Here is an 8788-nt window from a genome sequence, read left to right on the forward strand (position 1 = left end):
GTTCTTCAAAAATGTTTAGTAAGTCTGTCTATTCTTAAAAGTCCGTAGACAGCTTTCTTCAAACAAGAATAATCCTATTTAACTCTGCAAAAATTAATATTTTGGCAGTCTATGAGTCTTCGAATTTCTTGCAAGTTTATCTATTCTAGTAGATGATACCATTTTCTCCCTTCAAGCAATCTATCTGTTAAGATTTGTCCTGGAGTGTCTCATTAATGCGGGCTTGGGAACAGTGAAAGTAGGCAGTAAAATCAACCTGTGTAATAGACAAAAAGGAAGTTTTATAAGTCATAAATATCTGAGTCCTGTGAAAGGGAAGAATCAGTTTTAATGAGCTCTTAAAACCTACCAGAAGAAAAAAGGAGGTAAGTATATGAAAAAATAATGTGTTCTGAATAGAGTAGACAGGAGCTGCTCTTTCAGGATATGAAATGCAGGGTAGGTGGAAGAGACTTTTCCTATTACTGCCACATAGTCTATGATAATGTGACAGGAGAAGCTAAACCAGAATATTTTTGGTTCCCTTTAGGATTCAGCCATGACTGAAATTGTCCTTCTTTTGTTCAAGAAACACTTCAATTTAATATGCAGAGATATATTGTAGCTGGAGGGATAACCCAACCCACACCATTTGGTTAACTGTGAGAAAGACATACGGTGTTCACAGGACAGTAGAGCAACATCAGAGTGACTTGTCCCACTCCGTCCCACCCATCTCCTAGCCTAAGGACAAGCAGTTCTAGTTCAGTGCTGAAGCATAAAATTAGAACTTATTTCATTGGATATTTCAAAATATCCTTCTTTCTTGTCTTCTGATCATGAACAGCTCAAGCATTTCCTGTGCCCTCTTCCTCTAAGACTACCCATGTTTATGCCTAGTGCAAAGATTCTTCTGCTAAGACCAGAGTCTGGCCCCACCAGCCCCATTTGTGGTGCAGTATCTTCTGCAGCTCATCCCATTTCAGTCTAGGTAAGTGATATCCTGTATCTGGGGCTCTAAAACCTTGCCATCTATTATAGTGTAGAAGACAATCCTCCATAAAACTAAATAACCTAAAATGGTTTTGAACTTAAATGCAAGTATTACACATAATCACAGGAAGCCTATGAATGTGCCAAATCTCCTCCCTTCTAAGATATGGTGGGAATAAATTATTTTTTCAACAAGGTAGAACTGAAATATTACTAACATCCAGACAATGTGCTGTTACCAATTACTTTTTTTCTCTTGATATCTGGAAGTAATATGAACCCTATTCAAGGTCTTTCTGTGGGGAGGTGAGCTGTAAAATGGCAATTTTAATGGGGAGTAGATAACAATTTTTGTCTTTTCTCCTATCAAAGAGAAAGTTACGTAATTTCCTCCATAATAGAAAGGTCTTCTACCAAGGAATATAATTTCTTTTGAAAACTAGTACATGGAGGAAAGAAAGCATTAATGAGACTTTGATTGCATCTCTGCTATTGCTATTAGGCGATAATCTTTAAAATTACTCACCTGTTGTATCTTGCTTTTTAATCTATTCTTAAAATGAGAACTGAATCAGATACTTATTATACTTCATTTGCAAAGCTGTTTCCACTGAAAAGTCATTCTGGAGAAACTTCTGCTTGCTAAGAGGGAGCTGTCACTGCTGCTACACTAGCTGTCTCTAGGCATAGCTGCCTTGCTGGCACACCTAACCTAGCTCCTTCTGCAGGGAGCCACATCCACTGACACAACCCCAAAGATCCGGGAATGAGTCCAACCAAGCACTGTGTCCTGCTCAGCACAGCTGAAGTTGCTGTTGGATTTATTTGCTGGGACTGAATATGTGTTAACATGTGTTATGCAACACATATGGTTGTACCTGAGCAGGTGAAGTTGCCTGTACTGTGTTAATGGGTACAGACCCCTGTATGGACAGTTTGGCTGTGAATCAATGGAGGGACACAGATTCCAGTCTTTGCAAACTAATGCAAGATGACTTACTGAATTCCTTCAACTCCTTTATGAGGCAAATTTTGCTTTACTGTTTTGCATTGGGTTTTCTTTCCCTGTCTTTCAGAGGAGATAATGTCTTGTTGAACAACTAAAGAAAAACTCACCCACAAACAGGGTATAAGAAGGGTATAGGAAGAAAGGGTACAGAAAGAGCATGATATGGAGTGATAATTAGAGAGTGTTAGAGGTATTGGCTCTGATGCCTTTGAGGCAAGAACCACATGAACTCCTCAGCACTTCTCAGCTACACAGGAGTTCTGCAAACCAAGAAGACCCTTTGTCTTTTACTAAACCCAGTATTTCCAGATGCCAGCAGTCTACCAGTAACTTATAGAGAAGACCGAGCAGCCCAGAGCCTACTCCACAGCATAACCTGCAAGCAGAGTGGCAGCACTGACACACGCATATATCCTCTAGCACAGCTGGTCTATTACACTTGGTCTCTCCAAATGCTTGCTTCTTTCATCTCTCCAGATGAAAACCTGGTGATCTTGAGGGTAAGCTGCCCACTCAACTAGAAATCAGACTCACACACACAAAATCTCTGAGCCATCAAAGAAGCTGTGCACCCCCTGACTGCCCACTCCCAAGCTTTCCGATCATGCAGAGAACCATGAGGCGAGGGGACTACCCAGCCAAATTCCCTGGGACACCACCCAAAAAGTAGTGGGAGGGGAGGATGAGAGATCTGATAACTTTTGATGGCAAAAATGTTGACTGTCTGAGAGTGAAAAGCACTTGTTTACTACATATTTGATCCCTTTCCATGTAAACCCATGCATTTCAGGTGCATGTTTCCACTGAACAGGGAATCAGCCTGTGTGTTTCGAAGTAGAGGCAGCCTTTTCTGTACGTAAAATGTGCAGACATAATCACCCCAATTTTAACGACAAAAAACATTACTAAATACTTTCCAGCAGATGGCAGGGTTACGTTGTGACAATGCTGAAAGTCTGAAGTTGAAAGTGCTTCTAGATAAAGGTTCAAGTACCGGTTAAGTAAATTTAGTCAGCAGAGTGATCTAATATCTGAAAAGACATAAACACACATTGGATTAACTAATAGAATGTGATGCTGGAAATGCAGGAGTTATATTTTAAGGCAGTGAAAGCTTAAAGCTCAACATAGTATTAAAAATAAACTTTGTTAAAAATGAGCTTCACTGAGATAACCTCTTATACTGCAGGACTGACATGACACAAACCACAGTATCTAAAGGGAGAATCCACTGAAGTTACCAGCCATAGAATATAGTCAGGAGAAAAGCAAAAAGCCCTTGAAAATATTACTGAAAATGATCAGTGGTTTTCAGGACAAGAAACCAATTCAGCTAGATAGTATAGTGTTTGCCTTTTCTCAGGGATTGTGTAAAAATGACCACCCTATTAATTGGTGCTGGAATTCAGTACTGCTTTTGACAATTTGAGAAATCATGACCTCAGCAGGGTAGAGAACAGCTTCACAGGTTGGGATTCCCCTCAGAAACAGCCAGGAGAAAAGCCTCATGCACCCTGAGGATCGCAGAAATTGTTTTTCACTTGTCAGGAAGCAAAAAACTCAGCCCAGGATGACTGGCTGCGAATAGATGAGGTTTCAGTTTCTTAAAACTACAGTTATCTGAATTTACTTTTCCAGCCAGAGCTGCAAGATGTGCCCCACTGAATTTCGAACACAATGACTCTAGTGAATGATTTCCCTTATTAAGTGTCCCAAGGTTGTATGGTTTTATCCTCCTCGAAGGACAGATGATTTACATGAAATAGATATAAATGTGGTCATTCTGTTTGTGTCAACATTGGTCTGAGAACATTTTTGGCAGCTGCTAATGTCAAACCTCTGTACACTGCAGGCAAAATGAAAAGGCTACAGTGAAAAAATACCACCCTACCTTGTATATGTTTTCTTTGGCAGAAAATATTCAGACATCAGACACCCAATAGTTTTATTTCTCATTTGGTGTATGCCAGTTTTGACTTGACTCACTGAAATTACTCATGTATTTAATTTCACTCTTTTACAGTGGAATTATAAGATTAGTTGAAATACTCTATTCATTAAAAGAAGATACTTTTGTGAATATCTAATAAGAAAATGGAGGGGCTGATGACACGTGGTTTCTGAAAGTAAAAAGGCCCAGTCTGGCACACCATCTCTGTCGGGATGTAGTCTGCATTTATTGCACTAGTGCCTTTGTGCAGTACTACCCAAGTGCAGACCATGCTGTAAAGCAGAATTCTCATTCCTAATGATAAACAGCATCTTCAAAGACACATTTCCTATTATTTCCTGTAATAACACACTCAACTTCCTCTGGTAAGCATATAGCATTTATAAAGAACATAGCTACATCACTGAAAACAGTTTTAAGTTTTGCTTTTATTCTATAAAGTCCTTTGTTGTCTTTTTCTTTTTTTTTTTGCTTTCACATATTTATGCCTGATTATATTATATTCTTTAAAAGTTTCATCTTATAGCCACCTTATTGATGATTCACATCTATTGATTCATCCTGTTTCTGAAAGCATTTGCTTCATAAGAAATAGAAACAAAAAAGAAATAAAGCGGTATTGACTGATCCTCTAAAATCCTATCATATTTTTGCAGTTGGATAAAACACACAGAGCTTGACACATTCCTGAAATGATGACTCTGGTGAGAGTGTAACATAAATGGTAATATTAACATAATCATCTTGATCTTTCCCCACAAGAATAACATAACTCTAACTGTTCCAAGATCACATGTCCTTTCTCCCCCTTTCAGCCTCATGAATAATTTGGCTCATCTTTCTCACTGGCATAAACATAGAATCTTGATGAAGGTCATGCAACATGCCCAGTATCTTTTCATGCAGTTGCAATTCAGGACTGTACCCTGTGCCTTGTATTATTTTACACTCATGACATGCAGTTGTAGATTGTTTTCATGGTGGTGTAATGCCTGATAGTCAGTTCATGCAGTGAATGGTAAATATTGATGTTTCAAAAGCTAATTAGTGGTGAAGATTTGTTTTTTATTGCCCTATCTCTATTTATTCAGCTGGAAAGCCATGGGCCAGGCGAGGTCAGCAAAGGCGATTAGAGAAATGATCTTTGTTTCATACAACACAAAGTTGAATTAAATAAGATTATTTGGTAAGAAAAGAAAAGAATTAAAGAGCCTGATGCATCTGACATTATTAAGGTAACAATTCTTAGGCCTTTGGCTCATCCGGTATCCCCACTAATCCATTTGTCAATATATCAATCCAATAGATCTGTCTAAAGACAAAAGCTCTCTCAGGTTTGACAGGGAACTGAAATTCTTCTATGTCTGGCTCAGTGACTTCATTTCCAGCCTTGAGTTTCATCTCATCAGTGTTCTCTGAAGCAATACTCTGTCTCTAGTTTTCAGTAGCTAGAAGGAAATGTACAGGAAATCATGAGGCAGGGAAGTGGATGCAGAAAAATAAAGGAACCAAAACTCTTTAATCTGTATGAAGTGCTCTCAGTTAACCTCAGCTTATACATGGAAAGTTTTGTGCTGGGGGGAGGGATGGGGATAGAGAGGTTCTCACCAGACCTTCTTTTATTTCTCCATGTCCTAAAAATTTGGTTGCTTTTTAACAGTGATGCCAAACCCTCTGAATCCAGTTTTTCGTAACATCACTGTGGAATTTTCCCTTCAGATCACAAGAGATGTGGATTTCACCTTTTCCTCAGCTGCCAATAATTTATGCAGACACATCTGCCCTTGCCTTAGCACATCAGCACAGCTAGACTTTCTGCAGCACACATCACTGATGAGCCTGAGAAACAACACTTTCAACACAGCTACAAGCGCATGCAGAAACTGGCCACACAGGGAGAGACCTTTCCATCAAGACAATATACTGCAAAGCCTCAAAAGGAGAACCTCAAAAAGAAATTCAACCACACTAAGCTGTTAATTTCAAGAAGAATCATGTATGCATTTACATAAGATAACATTATAGTGACCACATAATCAGTGGGTTTGTTTCATTTACAGACTGTCTATGACACATTTCTGGAAAGAATTTCCCCCAGAAATGAGTGACAAAAGTGGATCACTGCAGAAAATGTAATCTTCAAACAAGCTGAGAATTTTTCCTCCTCTGGGAGAAGAAAAGGAAGGACTCACAGTAAAGGTATAAAACAAGTTACTTTTGTAACCCCATGTCCTGAAAAATAAAGCATAAGGAGGAATAAAATCTAATTGGTCGTTCCTGTCCACTTGTAAAGGATAAAAAAAGGAACCACCCCAGGAAAATAACAAACCCAGAAATGCAGAAGAGCAATAGTTAGCACTACATGTTATTATGAGGTAGAAATAAAAACCAACAAAAGTCCATGAGCTTCATGCCTAATATTTTTTAATTTATTTTGAGTTGTTTCAAAAGGCAGGGAGGAGAAACAAGAACAAAACACAAGCCACAGTGCTCAGGGACACGTCAGTCTAAGATATTTCTGAAAGGACTAATACAAAGCTAGGTACCAAAAGAAGGGTGTCCTCACTGCAAGAATATATGCTGGTTAAAATTAATAAATCAAGTGCTTTGAACTAACACCCAAGCTGTCTCATTCAAGGCAGGAATACCTATCTCCTCCTGTGACACCTCCTCCCACATCATTCTGGTATGTTTGGTGCAGGCCAGGAGTTCCCAGGACCGTAGGATTTCTCCATCTCCATCCCAAGATCACTTGTAAGCCCTTCAGTTGTCCACACCTTTCCCAAAAAATGGGATGGTACTGAACAAAGAAAGCAGTGCTGATCTAGCTTGGAATTTCAGTCTTTCAGATGAGAATAATGTGATTACATTACTAATGTAACTAAAGTAACAATCTTGAGTAACAGATATAACTAAAACTAAAATGCTGTTGGTATTTCAGAAAACAATTTAAATGACATAAAGTAGCATGCTAAAGATATGTATCCTAATAAATATTCTTTTCTCATTGGTATTCATGCAATATCTAATTATACTTGTCATGCAATATCTAATTATACTTGGGGCTAGAATTTTTTAAAAAGAAACAAAAGAATAACATCACCATACCGAAACAAGATATTTCTCATAATTAAAATTTCCTTTTTACTTTATGAGAAATATGGCAAGCTAATTTCTAAATGGAATATCCCCTCATGTATTTATGTTGACTGGCATATTAATACAGCTGGTTTGCTGAATACTATTTAAAAACTTCCTTTTTCTTTAGTTTCTCTTCTGTTAGTTTTCATTGTGCGGCACACAAGCTTGTCTCAGCCACTCCAGTATTGCCACTCCGCCTAGTGGATGGCGGGACTATAACCACACAAAATGTACAATTTAATCTTATCTTAGATTTTTAACTGCATGATTACAAGGCTTCCCTGATTAAGCTCTTCAGATAAAACTATTAGCAACACCAAAGTTCTGTTTGCTCTAAGGTAAAAGGCTGCCTTTAACCAAAGGATGTTATAGTTTAATAGGAATAGAATCTGGTCACTGTAGCACTAAGTATGAAATGTCAGGGTTTACCTACAGCAGATATTATTAAAAAAAAACAAAACAAAAACAACATTGCCAATTTTACCATTCATGCATTTTCGTGTATCTATAATAATATTATATAATTATTTAATCCCAGGTAAATTAGGGAGCTTTTTATAGCTTAACCAGAGCTAGGGTACACATCCAGAAGACCTTTTATAGTTCCTGCTCAAATCAGTGGGCCAGTCCTCTGCATGCAGCTGGTGCAAGCACTATTGGAAGGTGGGATGGAAAAATGCCTCACTAAGTCCACATGCTCACCTGGCAGGTGATAGTGATCTCCCAGGAAAGGGCATGGAGCAAGTAATGTGGTGGCTGGCTCCAGGAACACAGGCTTCTGTTCATCGAAACCTGAGGAGCCTGAAAGGATAGATCCTTTCAGAAGGAAAGATATGGAACTTTTCCCAATACGAAAATTCAGCCTCGTATCACACATAGATCTGACAGGCATCCAGACAGCGGCAGAGTGTTACCTGACTTAAAGGAGTTTGTAAGACTGGGCATACAACTATCTGGCTTGCTCCATCATTAACTGATAAATAAATTCTACTCAATTGTGTTCAAAACCAGTACTTCAAGATAGGAAGAAGGAAAACCAAGTTCATAATTAGCGTGGTCAAGCTAGCACAAATAGCAAGTCAGTGGCCAAGGACCTATGACTTAAACAGCTCCTCCCATCAAGTAAATGCTTTGCTGGAAGAGTTAGTAAGAAAAACACTCTTTGACTTACTTATTCCCTCAGCTGCCAAGTTTGACAACACCAAACACATCTTCCCCATTGTCTTCAATTTTCTCCATTTTGGAGACACTGAACACAAGAAGCCCTGGCTGTCAACAGCCAGATCTCACCAGCACCTGCACCATTCCCAAGCACTGGATGCATCCATGTTCAACCCCTGCACTTCCTACCTGCAAGGTGGTGGGACCAGGAGCCCAGGCCCTTGACACAACTAGTCCAGCTCCCTGGAGTGGGTCTGCCTCCCTATTTTTGAATTCTTTGTTGCTATTCCTCTTCAATTTCTCCTGGGCAGACTAGAGACCTGCTTTAATGTATACCACAGAGTACTTCACATACACTGCAATGAAATGCAGTCCTAACCCAAGCTTTTCTGTCAGTTTCAGCAAATGCTCTCTCATCTGATTACTCCTCCATGAGCAGAGGAGCTTTAGCTACTGCTCCCTGAAGCAACCAGAAGAGGATAGTAAGACCAAGGTCCAAGTCTGGCTATAAAAGTACTACAAACATCTGGAAATACAGACCTCCATGGTTTAAC

Source organism: Motacilla alba, chromosome 4, assembly GCF_015832195.1.
Source record: "Motacilla alba alba isolate MOTALB_02 chromosome 4, Motacilla_alba_V1.0_pri, whole genome shotgun sequence".
Lineage (NCBI taxonomy): Eukaryota > Metazoa > Chordata > Aves > Passeriformes > Motacillidae > Motacilla > Motacilla alba.